The sequence below is a fragment of the Coturnix japonica genome, chromosome 2 (assembly GCF_054131305.1).
Source record: "Coturnix japonica strain WE chromosome 2, WE-NBRP24, whole genome shotgun sequence".
NCBI classification, from domain to species: domain Eukaryota; kingdom Metazoa; phylum Chordata; class Aves; order Galliformes; family Phasianidae; genus Coturnix; species Coturnix japonica.
The window spans coordinates 20,321,767-20,331,221 of NC_140664.1; the positions used below are offsets into that span (position 1 = coordinate 20,321,767).

General features: G+C 43.4%; 1 long non-coding RNA gene across 1 annotated transcript; it reads right to left on the reverse strand.

Annotated features, from left to right (window-relative positions):
- Positions 1-7,187: 7,187 nt before the first annotated feature.
- On the reverse strand, positions 7,188-8,238 carry LOC107310399 (uncharacterized). The gene is made up of 2 exons (XR_004306271.2): positions 7,828-8,238; positions 7,188-7,462 (listed from the first exon to the last, which is right to left on the reverse strand). It is a non-coding gene; the product is annotated as an uncharacterized LOC107310399 (long non-coding RNA).
- Positions 8,239-9,455: the final 1,217 nt, after the last annotated feature.

Here is a 9,455-nt window from a genome sequence, read left to right on the forward strand (position 1 = left end):
CAACATGGTATCCCAAGACTGCGTCTTGTCATAGAAAATACCCTTGTTCATAAATCTAATGATGAGGAATTCCTTCACAAGGTGAGTCCTCCTCTGGATGTGCTGTATTCCCATGACAATGGGAGACAAGACAATGACTGTGCCTCCAAACAGTGGTGATCATAGAATCACAGAATCATAGAATGGCTTGGTTTGGAGCGTACCTTAAAGATCACCCAGTATCAGCCCCCTGCTGTGAGCTGGTTGCCATCCACCAGCTCAGTCTGCCCAGGGCCTCATCCACACTGGCCTTGGATGCTTCCAGGGATGGGGCACACACAGCTCTCTGGGCAGCCTGGTGGAGTGAGATGAACTGGAACAATCCTCCTTCTCATGATATTCCAACCCCTCTTGCTTGGCTCTTTTTATTTAAGTAAGCGCAATCTCAGCCTAAAGAACCGTCATTGGAGCGTTCTGGAATTGGATCTCAGAACTTTGTGACCAGATGATACAGGCATTCATCAACAAAATATTGATGCAATTGTCTTCTCACTGCCTTTGCTGAGACACAGAAGGCTTGGATATTTGTGAAATTCATTCTTGTCTTACCCAAACCTTGAGTAGTCCATCCTGGTGGAGGGGAGAACCCTCTGCAGTGGACACACACTTTGCATGCTGATGCCACCAGTCGTGCCAGAGCTGTTGTCACATGCTAACCAGTGTGATGACCAGTAAAGACTGGAGGAGATGCAGCTTCTGGGCTACAGCAGATGTTGTAGCCACTTGTGTACAAGATCCAGCCTTCTGCCATGACATGACAAATGATCACCTGAGGTCATTTATTTCTTCATGTGCAAACTCCTTGCATTCCACTACTGCTTGTGTGCTTTCTAGATGAAAGCCCTGGTAAGGCAGGGATCGTACCATACTGAGAGCAAATAAAATAAATGAATATCTCCTCTCCTGCCACTGGATATTGCAGCAAACACAGAGAACATTACTGTGGCCTCCATCCAACCCCTACAATTCCCTGACACAATAGATGGGTTGTGGACAGCAGCAGCTAGTGAAGCACAGCATGGAAGCTTTTAGTTCCTGCTTTTTTATCATTTTATCTCATCACCTTGACATCATCAAGGTAGCATTTTGGAGGTAAATGTTGGAAACCAGTAAATAACAGGGAGTGTTATGGTGGTGTGAGTTCAGCGCTGACAATAGCAGTGGGCTGAGATTTCGGTACTGCTGCAGATGGTGGATGGAGGAAGGAGGTGGGCACCAGGATGTTTGCATTATTTTGTTTAAACTGCTGCAGGTTGCACAGTTCATTTGCAATTGAAATACCAAAGACAGTGTGGCCCCAGCAATACAGTCATTTTTGACTGTGGCACTGAAAGACAGGGATATTGTAATTTCAGCGAGTGTTATTCACAGCCTCTTAGTTATCAAAAGAACCATGCTATTTAAAGGTAACTAATGGATAAAATATGAATAAAGATTAAACTGAAAAGGCTAAAAAGGATTATTTAGAGCACTTCCATAATACGGAGTCCTGACATTAATATTTAGACACTCGTGAACACTTACATAACGGCAGCTTATTTTTAATGGTCTTCTATCTTGCTTTGTTAACAGGCTGACAAAATGTAATTTGGGACTATAAGCTATGAGCCCCACACGGAGAAGAAAAGCCTATAATTCACATCATGCTCTGGCTTTTAAGACTTAGGAGACGGTTGTGATTGTACGGCAGAATGCAGCTTGCAGGGCAATATCCATTTACATGCCATTTGAAACCTTCAGGCTAAGCATAGCACTGCAGAGTGCATCATAAAAAGCGGAAGAAAAGAAGCCAGTTTAGTTACAATTGGACTGACATGATGGCAAATTAATTCATAAGGTAAGAGGAAGAAAAAGGATCTGCAGCTCCATCAGCATGGCTGCATACTGACTGATGCTTGCGGGTCATAGGCTTTGCTTTGCATCCCTGATTCATCACTCCAGATTTTCTGTCATTTCCTTGGTATAAAGCTGAAGAAAAAGGGCAATGAATGGGGTCGGTGTTTCCCAGGCAAATAGGAAAAGGCAAGAGGAGCCAACATAAAAAAAAAAAAACAAAAAAAAAACTGGTGTTGTGTGCACTAGGAAATCAAGGTTGTTAGTTAACATTTATTTTTTCCTCATCCAGCCCAAAGTTAATCATTGTTAAGCCTGTTTTGAGAAAATCAGGGCTAGGGTTGACCCACAGTTAAGGGTGGATGCCACCCTTACCGCAATTAGCTTGGGCTGTACCTTACACCTCTTTTTCCTACTATCTTCCTCCTGATGTGTTGTGATGGGTTCAGGACCTTCTCCTTCTCCTCAGCCCATTCCACAGGTGTGCTCAGGTGCACAGATTGCTTTATAGTGCCTTAGTAACAACTGCTCTATTCAATATCTTCCCTCTCCCTTGTGGCTGGTTTATGGGTGGTCACGGGCACAGTTTATCAGCCCTCCCTGTGATCTTTCAGGGCAGTACACCACCTATCACCTCCTGGCCAAGTGTGGGTGTCGAAGGTATAGCCAAGGCCTGGCTATAATGAGATTGCTCTTAGCGAAACTGCTCTCTAACAGGTATTTTGGGGACCCACAGCTTTGCCAGCTCAGTAATAAGTATAGTCCATCTCTGCAGTTAGATATGTTAGATAGTTAGCCTGATAACAGTGACTGCATGCTAAAGAAAGAGGGTAGTTGCCCTGGGTCTAGATGAATGGCCATAGGAAAACCTTGGTGGACACCTTGACAGAGAACTCTTCTCTTGGAGATGTACTCTGAGGAGTGCATCACTGAGGTCATGCAAAACTTGCCTAGGGGTCATTCAGACCCGCAGCCCTAGGGTTTGCTCTTAGGGGATGATGCGAGTTGTCAGGCTGCCTCACTGCAAGTAACATGAGTATCTCCTGGAAGATTCCCCCTGATCCATCACTACTGCAGATAGGGATGTGGGATAGTGGCTCTTGAGTGGTGGTGTTTCAGTAGTGTGGTGGTGTACCTGCAGAGTCTCAACATCTCACACTTCTAGAACATAAAACTGAGTGAAAGAAAACATACTGTCAGCTTTGAAAATTTTAATTTCTTTATTCAGTGTTTAGTATAAATATAAAAATCTACCTCTGTCTTTTCTGATCCTCATCATCTTTATTTAGACATCTTGAGTACTGAAGATATTATCAGGTTGGAAGCCCCAGGTTTAACTTGTGGCAAGCAAGACCTTTGGCAAAGGATACCCTGCTCAGGGTGATCATGGAATTCACTTTACTGTATGAGGATGTCAGCCTGGGTGAACACAAGTAGGACATTGATGCCTTGGAGTGTGTCCAGAGAAGTGCAATGAAGCTGTAAGGAATCTGATGCACAAATCTTGTGAGGAAGGGCTGAGGGAACTGGGATTGTTCAGTCTGGAGAAGAGGAGGCTCAGGGGAGACCTAATTGCTCTCTGCTGAAAGGAGGCTGTGGTGAGGTGGGGGTAAGACCCTTCTCCCAAGTAACAGCAATAGGGTGAGAGATAGTCGCCTTAAGTCGTGCCACAGGAGATTCAGGTTGGATATTAGGAAACATTTATTCTGCAGAAGTGTGGTGAGGCCTTGGAAAGAACCGTCCAGAGAAGTAATGGAGTCACCATCCCTGGAGGCATTCAGGAAATGGGAGATGTGGCACTGAGGGACATGGTTAGTGGGCACAATGGGGATGAGTTGATGGTTGGGCTGAATGACTTTAGTGGTCTTTTCCAACTCTTATGATCCTATGTCTAAAATTCTCCATACCCTGAGAGAGAAAAAAAAAAACTGCTGAGACAATCACTCTGCTCCTGAAGACTTCAGAGACAGTTGTGGCCACTGGTCTCATTGTGTTTGAGAACTGCTGCAATGTGACACTGCAGAACTGAGCTGATGATCAATCTTCCTGATGACAACAGGGGATCCTCACTGGTTCAGGCTCAGATCAGGGACTGCAGAGGGCAGCAGCACAGCCAAGCTCTTGGGCAGCTACACCCTGCCACTGGACCAGGAGACTGATTCTCATTGGAAATGCAGATGGAAGAGACAAGAAACTCCTGAGCCCTCACTGACATCTTGGGCAAATAGAGTGAATGACAAGGTGTTTTTTTGTGTGTGTGATCATACTTCTCTTTGTTAACAGCAGTGCTAGTGGTTTACTGCTTAGGGAAGGAAGGCTGGATGATGATACCCCTACAGGAACCACACAGGCACTTGTTGCTCTGTTGTGCAGCAGCTGGAACTACCCCACTGGGTAATTACAAGTCAGACTCAACAGAAGCAGGTCCGTGTCCATCCTGTTGGTGTGAATAGTTTCAAAGCAACACCTTTACTACAAGCCTGAATTCATACATGTATGTACAGACATAAATGCATCCCCCCAGTTCAGAATAAACTATGCTGGAGCCACAAGTAGGTGGTTGTTAGCCCAAGTACTCTGGCACAGTTGGAAAAAGGATGTGAAAAGACATGCTGGGGAATCCATGCCTTTAGTTTGGTGATGGGAATTACCAGTTGTGACAACAAACATGCCCATTAGAAGCTTGATGCTGCTGTCAGTGGTTAAAAGCAACATTGCTAACCTATTGATGTCACACAAAGCAAAGTGGGTTAGCTGGTGTAGTGTGTGGGGGGGGTGTGTCATCCTTTTAATCTCATGATCTGTGCTCACCAGATAAATTCAGCTGATGAATTCTCTAAGAAACACTGTACAAAATGAAATATAGATTCCTGTTCTGAACAGATTTGTTGCTTGGATAGTACTTAACAGGAAAATTATGTAGACTTTGTAAAAAGGCCATTATGAAGAACATCAAGGAACTTGCTGCTGCTTGGGTAGATTGTCCTGCAGCTCTCACAGGCTCCTGAAATCCACAGTAAATAATAATAATATTTATTAATGAAATTTAACTTTTACCAGATGGTAAGTAATAGCAGCATGTTTGGCGTGCTGTTCAATAATGTTCTGCTGCTGCTTTGAATTCTCATTACATAGTGTGCTCCTGGAGTTGCAAAGTAACCTCATTGTAAAGACCTGCCTGCCCGTGCCCTGCTGTGGATGGGGGATTTGCTGTGCAAACCTTATCCAAAGCCGGCAGATGCCAATGGAAACAACCCTGCATGCTGGCAGATGAACCGCGGAGCTGCCAAAGTAGCTGAAATAGGTACCTTTCATCAGAGAAAAAAAATTGTTCTGCCCCAGCAGTGCATATTGGCCAGTATCAGTCATTTAATTTCACTTTTGGTCTCAATTTTCTTGATGCAAGAATAAAATTCAATTAAATATCAAATGACCAAAAAATGATTTGTAAATACAGTGCACAGCAGAGAGTTTTCTGCTTATTTCTTCCATTAAACTGCTTGCTTGTTTCCTACAAAACCTGTAGACTGGAAATCCAGACATTTAAATTGAACTTAATTCTTCCAACACAGCAGGATAGCTGCCATATTCCACACAAGGCCATCTGTAGCAAGAAAAACACAACATAAAACCCAGATTCTGTATTGGAAATCTTCATCTTCCATACCTTCTTTTTTGCCATAGTGATTCTATTCACTTTTGTCTTTCTTGCTGGTGCTGAGAATCCAGATGGACCGGGCACCCTGGTTTGCTTCCTAGTATATGGTGATATGTCAATACAGGAGATAAGCTGTCTAAGGACTCGTCCATGGTATGTATGGTGGCTGCTGCTTTGATCTGTCAATCTGCATTTTTAGCTTTTCCCCTTATTATGGACTAGACGCCAAAGGATGGAGATTCTTCTAGGGTGCTACAACCCAACAGCTTTCAAGGATATTTTGTTCTGAACATTATTCTTTTGCTGTCTCAGTTCTCAGAGGCCACAGGGCATTGTGAGGAACCAGGCATGACTCTTGCCCCCACTGGGGACTGAAGAACAGCTCAGTCTCCCATCTGAAAGAGGCCTGGAGCCTTCCCCCTCCTCAGGCCTTGAGCCCAGCTGGGACATCCTCACTGCACAGGCTTGAAGCTTCACTGTGTACCGATGGGAAGTGAGTCTTCTGGGAACAAAAGCCCTGGGTTTGAGTCCAGAAACATACTCAGAGTCCAGCTCTTTCTGCTGGTAGGCATTTTTACCTTGCACTTCAGCACAGATTTGTCTCTATGCTGTCTGGGTCACTTCCTTGGCAATACCTGCCAGCGGCAGGACTGAGACTAGAGGCAAAGTGATTCTTTGATGTCCTTGCAAATGAATAAAAAAGTCATTTCAAACACAGTTGTGAAAGGTTTTTCAGGCTCCTGTGAGCAGCATCTATTTAATGCTAGATAATTCTGGCTCCAGATATTTTTTTCCTGAAAATATCCCCAAAATAAACATGTAGAATCCCATCAAATCAGTCAACTTGAGTAAGAGTAAATCCAATTTTCTGCTCATAACAAATGATCTACTGATCAATGGAAATTCTTTAAGTAGCTCTTGTCTTATTTCTGAAATAAGAATTAGGCCAAATAAAAGAATGAGGAGGCTTTTCTAACACACAGAGCACAGGAATGGATTTCTCCCTTCTTCACATACACATGGAGCTCCCCCAGGAGAGTGCAGTATCAGGAGGAGGAGGATCTCACTTATAGATTTGGGTGCAACCCAATCTGGGACCGTTGCAGCCAGTCACAACATTGCCATTTACTTCAGCATATGCAGGCGCTAACTTTTAGATGTGTATTTTCCTTTAAAGACCTTGCACACCAGTTAATTGTTTGTGTGTGTATGTTATGTGCATGCGGACCAGATGCACAGAGTTGTGGACCCCAGAGAATTTCACTGCTTTCAAAGGATGTGATGTAAAATTCTGTACACTAAATTTATTTCTTCCCATGCAACTGTGTACAATCAGTTCTAATAGGAACTAGACACTTCCTGCACGTCTGTTTTTTAATGCTATCTGCTAAGTTTTATAAGGGCCATATTTAGCTGTACATCCTCTCCACTGTTAACTGTATTATCCTTCTAAGGAAGCCATTAACTCTTCGCTGAACGCTCTTCCTATAGCAGTTTTACAATGCATGCATGGTGAAACATGGATCTCTGTGGGCTAAGCAGCTCTTCCAAGTGAAAGAACCAGTGAGCACATATGTAACGGGGATAAATGAGGAGAACCTCTAAAAATGCATGACATGATCAGCAAGTAATTTCTGCTCATGTGCCTTCCAACAGCTCCTAATGCAAACTTTGTATATTTAAACAACTTCCTTTTTTTACAGCAGGTCCTGAGGCTATTGCTCATGCCTCTCAGAAATGATATTTTCAGTTCCATTTTCATTCCAGCTTGAAGGAGAGAGGTGGTTTGCACATCTTGGCTACTTCCACATTTGCAGCTGAAGACGCTTTCTTCATTGCATCATTCTGGACCAGCTCCCACATTTCATCTCACACTGTTCTGCTCTGCTTTCCCTGTACAAAGTGGAACCACCAGCTTTCAGCTGAAGCAGTCTATTTTAAGATTAAGGAGAAATGAAATGAGGAAGATCATAAGTGAAAACTCCATGGAGAAGTTCACAGTGCTTCCTTTTTATGAAAACAAACTAGAAGCTGCTTCTGGCAAATACAAAGGTTTTATTAATGGAAATGTATGGTAAAGATCTTAATCCTTGAACCTGGCATTGCTCTATTCTATAAAGCCTGCATAGAGTTTACACGGGAGTTATAAATCAGAAAGAGGTAGCACTGAAATAAACAGTCTGTACTTTCTAATGGATAACGGTATTAAATGTACAGCGAGTTTTTTGCCTTACCTCTTCTGCACTTGAATAACCAAATGTCAACAGATCATAAAATGCATTCCAGTCTGTGCTCACCTGCATACACTTCCTTTGAAAAAGCCAAAAAATGGACAATTTCCATTCCAATCTCCAGTGTGTGTGTTTTCTTCCTGTGGTTTGTGGTTCCATCTTCCTCTAACTGAGGCTGAAAGGAGGCAGTAAGCTAACAGGTGCCCAGATGGCTTCATGGTATTGATGTCAGAAAGACTTTCAACTCAGACCCTGCAGGACCACTGGAGGCCACTGGAGGTGGATCCATGTCAAACTGTTGTGTTCACACTCTTCTCACTCTCTTATACAATCCATACCCATGGGCTTCTCCTTCCACAATGGTAATAGACTGGTTTAAAAAATAAATGGCAGACATGACTAATCTTACAAGGAAAATGAATATTCTGCCCAGTTTTCTTTTGGTGCTGATGCTCTTTTCTCCTTTCTGGTTCTGTCCTGGGGAAGGAGAGAACAAATGGGTAGGGTCAGACCCAGCTTTTGTGCGGAAGCAAAGAAGCATGAGGAAACTGTCTCAGGTTGTACTAAGGAAGATTTGCATTGGATATTAGGAAGAATTTCTTCACAGTGGTCAAACAATGGAATGGGTTGTTCAAGGACACGGTGTTGTCCCCATCCCCGAAGGTCTTTAAGAAATATATGGATGTGGCACTAAGGGACATTGTTTAATAAAAGGGCTCAGTAGATCAGGTTGATAGCTGGATTTGGTGACCTTGAAGTTGTTTTGCAGCCTAGATGATTTCCTGATTCTGTGATTCTGTGTATATGCTGAGGTTACATATAAACAAGGCCCAGTGTCCCAGCTGGCTGGCAGCCTGTATTTCAGGGGAAGGAGACAATGGGATGAGAGGGGAGGGTGAAATGTTGAAAATGTGTGTTCTTAAAACAGTCTAGTAATGATCCTTGGAAAGATATTCACTTGTGTCTAATGTGGCTAAGGAAAAGAAGGAAGAAGAGAAACCTGAGCAAACATGTACACTGTGAACACCCCAGCAGGAATGAATTTCACAGCCAGCTCCGCTGCCCAGGAGTTTCACTTTCCTCATCTCACCCCAGGACGCCTGCAGCACTGTGACCCCAGTCTGACTTGTGACTGATCTGCCCACCAGCAAGTCTGGAGGAATGGACGGGAGAGACTCACTCAGGCCAGGGGACACCTCATGCAGTCTCAGGCTCTTTGAAGCCACAGGGCCACACCACATCCTTCTTCCCAAAACTGCACATCCCAAGGGGGCTGATAAATAGGAAAGTCCAGAGTAAAATATGTAGAAACTTCTGACAGAGTTTTTCCTTCATCTGCATTTGTAGGAGTGACCAAACTCTCAAGGTTGCTAGCCTAACATGCGATACCCATTAAATACATATATATTAGGAAAGAAAACAAGAGAAACTCAACCTCAATATGTCTTAGGACAAGGATTCCTGAAGGATTGTTGTATAGACAATGAAAAGAAATTCTTGAGGTTATTATAGAAATTACTGTAAATTATGATTTTTTTCAGAAATAGAACTATTTATTTTCTCAAAAATTCTCATTCATTTTGTTTAGCTGGTCAGAGCATACATCCCATAATGCTGCGAGTGTGCTTCAGGTGCTGTCTGGGTTGCTCAGGATGGCTGCTGGCTGTATGTTAGGCTTTCAGTGGGATTTTGGA